Genomic DNA, 9,218 nt, shown 5'->3' with positions numbered 1-9,218 from the left:
TTAATTTTCTTTTGCTCCTTTTATAGCTGGTAACATCATCTTATATGCTGTTATTTAATGTCTGTAGTCAAATATATGCAAAGTCTTCTCTGTGTTGTGGGAAAGAAATGTCTGTTTCCTGGTCTTTCTGTTATCCTTTCAAAGTAGAGGTCAAATTTCTTCACCTCTGCCAACTGGGAGTAAATACTATAGGAAGTATATATATATATTTTATATATATATAAAAAATAGTAAAACCAGTGTTAGAGGCATTATTCATAATGCACCCAGTCAGTTCCATTTTTTTTTAAATACCCAGAGTAGCTTTTGTTCATTTGTAGAGCAAACCTGTGTTTACTTCGTGCTATTTTTTCATCTGTTGTTTGTCAAAAGCTTATTCCAAACTAACCCATCTCCTGCACTGTCCTTTTTCTTTACCAGACTTTGTTCCCCTTCTATAACACACCATGCCACAGTCCCTCTAATTCTGCCAGATGTTTGGCTATGGCTGTGGTGTCCTACAAGAATTTAACTTTTGTTGCATTAGTTTTGTAGGAAGGCTCAACTAAGGAGGAGAATGTTAGGATTCATAAAGATGTAGACTCAAAGTTTAGCTATCTTGAGTTAGCTGTGCTCTTGACTGTGGTTCAGTGGCATGGGTGAGCTTTCTTGGTGAGAAGGTAGCGGGTTATTTCCAGTGAAGCTATACCTGTTGCTTACTGAGTCCTAATTAGGTCATGACAGACCAGTGTCATGAGTGCTTTCTTCTTTAGGAGCACTTTGGATGTGTAACAACTATGGTATGGTTTGTTAGCAATTTGACGGTGCTGAAAGCAATTGGCAACTCTTATTAGTGGTCAAAAAACTTATAAAGGGTTTGGTGTCAAGAACAGCTGAACAGCAGTTGGTGTCTTACTGTTACTAAAATTTTCATGCTTTGAATGCGATGTGACTTTGCCTTTAGTGTAATGATTTATTTTTCAGTAATATGCCTACTGCAATTTCATGTTGCAATATTTAGATTTTATACTACTAGCTTAATAATTAAAGAAACAAATGCATAATATTAGCAGCTTGTGGATCAAAAAAATGACTTGAGGTTGTCAGGGTTTGCTTGGCTTACAGCTGCTTTCCAGCCTTTCTGTAGAATTTGGGCATGTCACCTGATCTCTCTTCTTCAGTTGGCCAGACCATAAAATAGGTATATTATAGCCCTACGCCAGGAAGATACTGGCTTAAAGCAAAGACACAGTACTGGTGGTGAATTAAAGTACTTGAAGCTTTAACATAACTGAGGTTCGGTTTTGTTTATTTCCTGTGGCAAAGATGTGTAAAAAGGTCTGATCATAAAATACTTACTAAACTGTAGAGTCACTTAATATCTCTTAACTCATCTTTGTTAAATGGCTGTCATAAATCCATACCACTTCTAGGTCAGTGACGTGAGCTCTTCGAGAGCTGTAAGAGATGGGGAGATGCTGGCGAGTCGCTGCGTGAGCAATGGAAGTACCCGCAAGGCAGCCCTGGCAGTTGTAGCGTCGGTTAGGTAGGCAGCACTAGTAATGGACAGGAACGTTACACAGAACTTGACAAAACAGCCCTTTTATCTGCTGGGAGTATCTCTCCTCTTGATGTCAAGGGTTGTGCAATTTTGGGGCGGTGTTTTGCAAGATCAGGTGGATCGTCCAATGCTCTCCCTTGCCCCAGGCCTGTGGCTGCTGTTTGTTGTGCAAGATGTTCACCCTGCTTTCCTTCTGGACCCTGACTCTGATCTCATTCAGCCAGCTAGCCTGACGATAAGGTGCACAGCTTTCCTCCGGGAAGTTGAATTACAAAAGAAGTTGATGGGTGCTAACTGGCCCAGCAGGTAGATGGTTTTGCCTCTTTACAGGGGTAGTGGACCGCAGGATGGACTAAAGGGCTCCTGGAACTGCTGCCTGTCTCCCATGACACTCATTGCTTCTTCAAGGCTTCCAAATTACAGCAATAGCGAGGTACATTTGTGCCTGTCCGTTGCTGGACCAGCTTTGATTTTTGCAGGAGGCAGCACAAGCCCTTCTCTAATGAATACAGCAGCGCTGAGGTGACTTTAATACTTCGAGGTTACATTGCAGTTGTGCTGATCTGCCGATTGGGGCTATTAGTGAATAACACAATGTTTGATTACTTTCAGGATATTTCAGACAAATGTTCTTAATAGAAAGAAAATCTGTGCCCTGACAGTGAGGGTTAATTTGTTACTGTTATGCTCAAGCAATTTAAAATGTGGCTTTTCTGTGAGCATTACTTTATTGACCACGGCTGAACAATAAACCAACATTTCTTGAGAAGAAGTCCATTTATATAGAATGGCATGAACTGGTGGAGGAAGCACAGGATGCATTTCCTTTGGGTAATAGAAATGGGTAGGTAAAGTGGGAAAACTTGTTAAACTCAATCTTAGAAAAAGATGGTACATCCATATGACTATCCTCAGCAGGGTGATCTTCTGCAAGCTAATATATGTTAGACAGAAAAAGAAATGAAGCATGGCTATCCTAGCATTGATTTCTGCTACTAGTTTTGTTGAAAGAATAATAAAAAAAATCTAAGAATGAGTTGTTTAAGTTTTTAGGAACAGATAGTAATAAAAATATGCCCCCTCTAATTTTTAGAGTAGAGAGCATTGTAGACTTTAAATCGCTGCACACTTGAGAAAAATGTTTTCACCATGAGAAAGAAATGAGATTTTAGGAGGCTAAGTGCAGCCAACCCTGTGTGCCTTTATCTGCATGCTAATGAATTTATTTTTACGAGGCCTGTGGTGGGTTTTTTTTTGTGGGATTCTAGTGCAGCTGGTGAATGTTTCTGGAAGCCTGTGTGCAGACTTCTGAACTAACCCATAGTTGGTAGTTACCTTTCATTTGAAAGAGGCAGAATATGTGCATTAAGCATTACAATGCAAAAAGCTGTATTTAAATGTAAAGTCTGGCTTCCTATTTACGATGAAAAATGTTGCTTTTCAAGGTTGCAAAGGATGCTCTGCAAACCTTTGTTTTAACACATACACTTCTAATTTTTAGTCAGTCTTGGATAATTTGTATATGCAGCCTGTTGAGCACTCGGTAGGAGCAGCCTATTTTTAACCTTCATTTGTTTATGCAAAACCAGTTGAAACACAGCATTAGTTTAATCCTTTCTTCTTTTGTTTTGCGCCGCAATTCTCTTACCAGGGTCCTATTCTTTAGGATTGCTACTAGGTCTGATTTATGAATCATCTGATAAAGAGCCAGCTCCACTCCCAGAAATGTGCCTTAGGTAGAATTGTATGCCAGTGAGTCAGCTTTAGGGCAGCATTTTCAAAGGAACACTATATAAATTACACAGTATCCATGTGGGGGTGGCTTAGTGTTATGAAAAATATGCTCTCGAGCATCGCGCACGCATCCACACAGAGCTGAGTCAACTGTCTTGAGTTAAATTGAGTGCTGGTACACTTCTGTTGTTTTAAGTGCATGGGTATGTGTGACACTTATAAGAAAATAAAAAAGAATGTATGGTATCTTGGGGAGGAGATGAACAAGTCCAAAAGACAACAGTTGGGAAGTCCAGAAAGCATCAGCAATTCTACATTTGTCTGGATGCAGAATAGTTTTTTTTCTAATAGACGTCTAATTATTTAGATTGATTAGTTTTTAATTACTTTATTTTGTTGATCGGCATGTCTGTATGTGGTATTCATACTAGAATGTCACTGGTGAGTTTGCCAAATTAGGTGTTTGGCTTTTAATGGAAAAGAAGGTGACTCAAGTAGGAAAAAAGCATGACCAGCACACAGATACACCTACAAAGGTTTTTGGTGAAGCGTCGGAAGTCGCCAAAGTCATTAGTGCTTCACTTCTTCAGAGTTAATGTGCACTCTGTCAGAAGAGGCCATAAGTCTTTGCCAGAAGTTGCTCCTGTATTATGAAGTGGACTTGTGTGTTATGGTCAACTCTTCAGTACCCAGGTCATGGTCTGCTTTTGTCCTTTCCCAGCTCACCATCCTTAGACACATAGTCTGTCAAGTGTTTGATTTGGAGTTCTTGATGGGCTTGTCTGAGTGTTTACTTTTTTTACAGTCAGCTGTTTTATGTGATTTTATTAGCCTTAGTTGTATACATTTGTCATTACCTCTCTCACACCTCTGATTTTTTCCATCTGTGCTCAGTTACATTGGGTAAATGTGAGATAATGTAATCCACTGGTGATAGAAATAATTGTTTATGTAAGCATGAGCCACTGTGTTCTTTAGTTCTATGTAAATACAAAACCATATTCAGACTTAGACGAAAATACTGACTTCTGTGATGCTGGAGCTGTAAGGTAGTAGATGCTGTTGAATGATCTCTGTAAGCTAACTACAGTGTATTCTGAACAAGTAACTCCTATGCAGCAGTGTTTAACTTTTCATTTACATAGTCACAAAAGCTTAAAGAACATACTTGATGTTATTTTCTGCAAAAATGTTAGGTACAGTTTCTCATTTTTTTTCAAATTACAGCTTATGAATGAATGGCTAGTGGTGTGAGGAGGTAGGTCCTTCAGACTGTTTTCTTTCAGTGCTAAAATGGCATTAAAAGACAATATTCTGATAGATTTGGTTTTTTTTATTATTTAAACAATTGCTAGAACTGGCCTAAGAAGGTGATGCAGTTGTAAGCAGGGAAAAGCAGTGTTCTGTTGGAGACTGAATAAGAGGAAATGTGTCAGTAATAAACTAAAGTGACTTCTAACAGCAAGCTGCTATGGAAAACTTGGTACTGTTGAAGTAAGGATCTGTCATATCCACAGCTGCTCAGAAAAAGAGCTGGTTTGCTTCATATAGGCTAGGCATTCTTTATCGTGAATCAGTTCAATAACACCTAAAATGATAATGCACAATTAAGGCTAGGGTATCATGGTGCTTACTAAGTATTTCAGGCCTTATCGTTTGTTTGGGTGAAACTCATTTCCTTCTGACATGGCAGGATAGACCATTATAAAGAAGAACATTTACTGAGAGCAAATAAAACAAAAATATTACAAAGGATGCATGCGTGGCCAGTTATTTATAATGGGCATGCATGCCATCTTTGAATTAACTCCTTGTGCAGTAGTATATATTTACTTAATAACATACATTACAAGATAGTTGTTCTTTAGGAAGCTACTAACACCTCTGTTTGAATTTAATTTTTTGCTTTTTAATTATTTTTTATCTTCAAAAATCTCTTCAGAGCAAACAGTGATGTGAAAGAAACACTCAGTACCCTCTCCTATGTCTAGTTGAAACCTGTGAGTTCAAGGTGTGATGAGACCAAACAGCACGTAGTTTTTAATCAGATTTGTTTTTTTCTAAAGGGATGGTTTGTTGCTTGTCCTCCCTTCTCTCATCTTCCTGCCAGCTCTGGCAGAAAATTTCACTTATTTTCTGGTTTTGTTTTCTGCTGGCTTAGTAAAATGGATCTACCCAAGAAAGGATGAGCCAGCTCTGGTGCAAAGGCGGGAATATGGCTGCACAGTCACGATTAGGAGGTGAAAGAGTAGGGGATAAAACCCGTCCCTGTTAGTGGCAGCGAGCTGTCAGACTGGCTGGGCTGTCTCTGCTAATGTGACCTTCAAAATCCTTCTGGATTTCTTCACTAAAGTGCAGGTTTAATAGCATAAAAATGATGTGCCTTTACAAATGAGTCCACTATTTGAAAATAATGCCCAGGTAAAGGTACAGTTAGATATTTAATGGCTTCTGTATACTGGTGTGTTCTATGTGTGGCTGGAAAATAAAATCATTTCTGTTGGAAGAATGTAGCACAGAAGCTTTTACAGAATTGCCTTTTAAAATCATCAGGGCAGTATTGGTGCATCAGCAAAAGGAGAATGACATTTCTGAGCAATGTCTAATTAAGTATCCGTCTGTGTCTGTAAGCATCACAGCTTATTTTTCAGTGCTGTGTTCTCATTTAAGTAAGAAACTGGTCTTTCTGTAGCATCACCTTGAGATTACCTTTTCTTGTATGGTTACTAGAAAAGTGAGTGGCAAGAAAGGAATGGGAGTTTTTCACTGTAGTCCTCTCTGATCTATACATTTTTCAAGTAGAACTAAATCAGTACATTTTTTCTTTCTTTGAGGCAAGGCTTTCTTTGGCATAGATATTTTCCCCTGAACCGTCTGTATTCTTCCCTGCAGCAAAGCCTGTTTGAGTCATGACAGACTTTTTTTTCCGCTGAGATAGATATCAAGTTCTTTTTTATATTTGTGCTAATACTAGAATCGTTGACTTTTTAAATAACCAGTTCAGGGGAGCTGGAGGGTACAGACCTCATCAGAGGCTGACCAAGTATACTTCTGTGGAGTTACTAGTCCCTGTGCTGCCTTCTCACTGAAAATCTGATTCACTGATCCCTGTTTGAGGGATCAAACTAGCGTGGTTTGAGTAGTTTAAGTAAGATCCTACTTAATAACAAAAAAATCTTCTTAAGTCATTGTTATTAGGCTGTTGGCAAGGTGGCAACGTGTAGGTGAAACGTAATTTTTTCTGGTTGATAGGCCAGAGAGATGGAAAAGCAAGTACAGGTGTTCTTATAGTCCCTTTGGGAGCTCTGTGGTAGATGATGTTCCCAAGTAGGACGTTTGAGGGCGGGGGGGGAGAGAGTCTCTAGCTCACTTTGCCCTTTAGCTTTGTGTTGAGCTCTGTTCTTTGTGCTCCCCAGGCTAAAAGGATGAATAGTGCGGAAGCTGTTCTGCAGTTATTAGTATGAATATTTAAATACATTTCTTTTGGCCAGGCTAATATTTTTCTGATACGCGTTTGAGCATCCGAATTTTTCCTTGCATGTACATTTCAAAACTCTTAGAAAAGATATTTTTCTTTCTAGAATGCATGGCCAGAGCAAAGCTGGGAGCTGCACTAGCAGGTGCAATACGTATCCCACCGTGTGTAACTCTTGGCCAGTCATTCAGTCATCACATCTGTGTTTTAGTTACCTGTGTAACAGGAGAATTATTTGATAATGTAGATTTGTGGATGAAATGTGTAGAAATACTGATTTTATTAGAGTGTTGGGATGTGTTTATGTCTCAGAACGTGTGTATTCATCATTCGTGTTTGATGCTGTGCTGTGGCCTTGGAAATAAATTGGCTCTTATGTGATATTTATTGGCTACATTAAATTACCATCTCCAGAAATTCTTCTTTTAAGTTGCTTTCAAGAGAATTTTACTCAGTGCAAATATTGGCAAACACTTTTCTTTATAGATATGTTCCTCTGTTTTACAATATGTATTTTATTCTTTGGAGGGGGGAAAAAATGCTGCTTTTACTGAGTTTTTTGGGGTTTGTGTTTTTTGGTGGGTTTTTTTTTTCTTCATATTTAGCAGACCTAGAGTTATCATTTCTGTCTTTCTTGTCTTGTCTGATACTAACTAAGTTTGCTTTCTTTAACTGGTGTTTCTCTTCCATAAATATTATCATAATTCTCTTGCACCATCCAGCATTTCATTCAGTAGCCTGAAGAAAGCATCAGCTCTATTTTAATATTCTTTAAAAATGAAGTTTCAAAGTGGGTTAGGGCAGACAGGACAACACTGAGCTTTTCACAGCACCTTTTAGGAGCAGGGAAGTAGCCTTATTCTGTGCTGCAGATGGAGGGGGGGAAGCAGCACACAGTTACATACATACAATTCCAGGCAGCTGGGGATGGATCAGGAAACCGAAGGAGGATTGTCAGGGTACAGAAAAATCTTTCTGAAGCATCCATGCTCTCTCAGGCTTTCCAGGCTGCTCAAGTACTAATTGCCTTTGTCTGTAGAAATGTGTTTTTAAAAAGCAGTAGATTAAATCTTAACACTGGTTGTTTTTTTTCTCTTTACACGTTTTTTGAAGTGCCATAAATTTATCATATACTATACTTCTAAACCCATAAATGATTTTCACCATACCATTTATCTGTAAGCAAATGGGGTAATTGAAAGATTTTTATGTTGAATTCCAAGTGAAAATTTAGGTGGAAAGCAAAGTGTGAATAGTGAAGATAAAATGATCAATATTGATCTCTAAAACATTTCCCTCAAGGTGCTTCAGGTGCTTTTTGGTTGGTAATGTGCAAGTGATAAATCAGATAAATAGCTTGTTTTTTATGTTTGCAGTAAAGCCATGTCATTTACTAAATTATAACTTGAAGTAAAATGTAGGATACTGGTGTGGGTGGATACCGTTTCTTGCTTGCAGCCCGTACTATTTGGTGCTGTTTTCCTGGCAGATTTGAGAGAAACTAGATCAGCCTGTAGGTTCTCATACAATCAGGACTTGCATGGGAGACACTCGAGGAGCACTTGAATGGTCTATTAGATACTCCTAAAAAGTCTTTACATGACTCACCAGCACGGTGGTTCTCTGCTGAGATCAAATCTGTGTTACACATAGCTAATGTTTCTAAAGACCTTGCCTGTAGATGTCATAAACCCTGTGTCCCTGGCAATTTAGCATCATTTCATGGCACTTATAAATACATCTTTGTTCTGTGAGATCTACCGGCAGAGCGGCTCCCCTGGAAAAGGAAGGTGTTTGTAGTCTTGCTGTGTAATGTTCAGCAGCTGCTTGGTTTCTGCTCAAAGTGATTGGATTTCTCCTGTGTCATGTTGGTACTCTAAGTTTACAAATTACCATAAAAACATTGTAATTTTATAAGGTTGAGGTCCTGTTTAACTGAAAGTAGATTTCACAGAATCACAGAATCACTAGGTTGGAAAGGACCTTTAAGATCATCAAGTCCAACCATTAATCCAGAACCACCATGTCCCCTAAACCATGTCCTGAAGATTTCTCATAGATATGGAAACTGAACTATATTCTGGTCTGCCCAGGAAGATGACTACCAAGTCTGGGAATTTTCAGGATGGCATTGTTCATAAGGGCTAAAATTCTCCTTTGGATTATGTTTACAGTTCTGGGTAAAGGAGTTTAGTATATATTGTTTACTATATAGTGATTTAAACTTTATAAACTAAGAGTTTAGAAATATTTTTATTATTTTCTGATCTGTTTTGGTTATTCTCATGAGGTGAATCCCATTTGATGTGATTTCAATACGGTCTTGCATGGGTGTGTAAGAGGAAGACTAGTTTGGTGTATCAGGATGAGTTCACTAGGAAAACATAAATAAAAAATAACAATACAATACTGAACCATACTGTCTGTAATTGAAAGCGATAAGTTGTTTAGGTAATACTGTGAAGAGCA

The sequence above is a fragment of the Phaethon aethereus genome (assembly GCF_964289735.1).
Source record: "Phaethon aethereus genome assembly, chromosome: W".
Classification (NCBI taxonomy): domain Eukaryota; kingdom Metazoa; phylum Chordata; class Aves; order Phaethontiformes; family Phaethontidae; genus Phaethon; species Phaethon aethereus.
Note: the sequence above shows the minus strand (reverse complement) of the source record.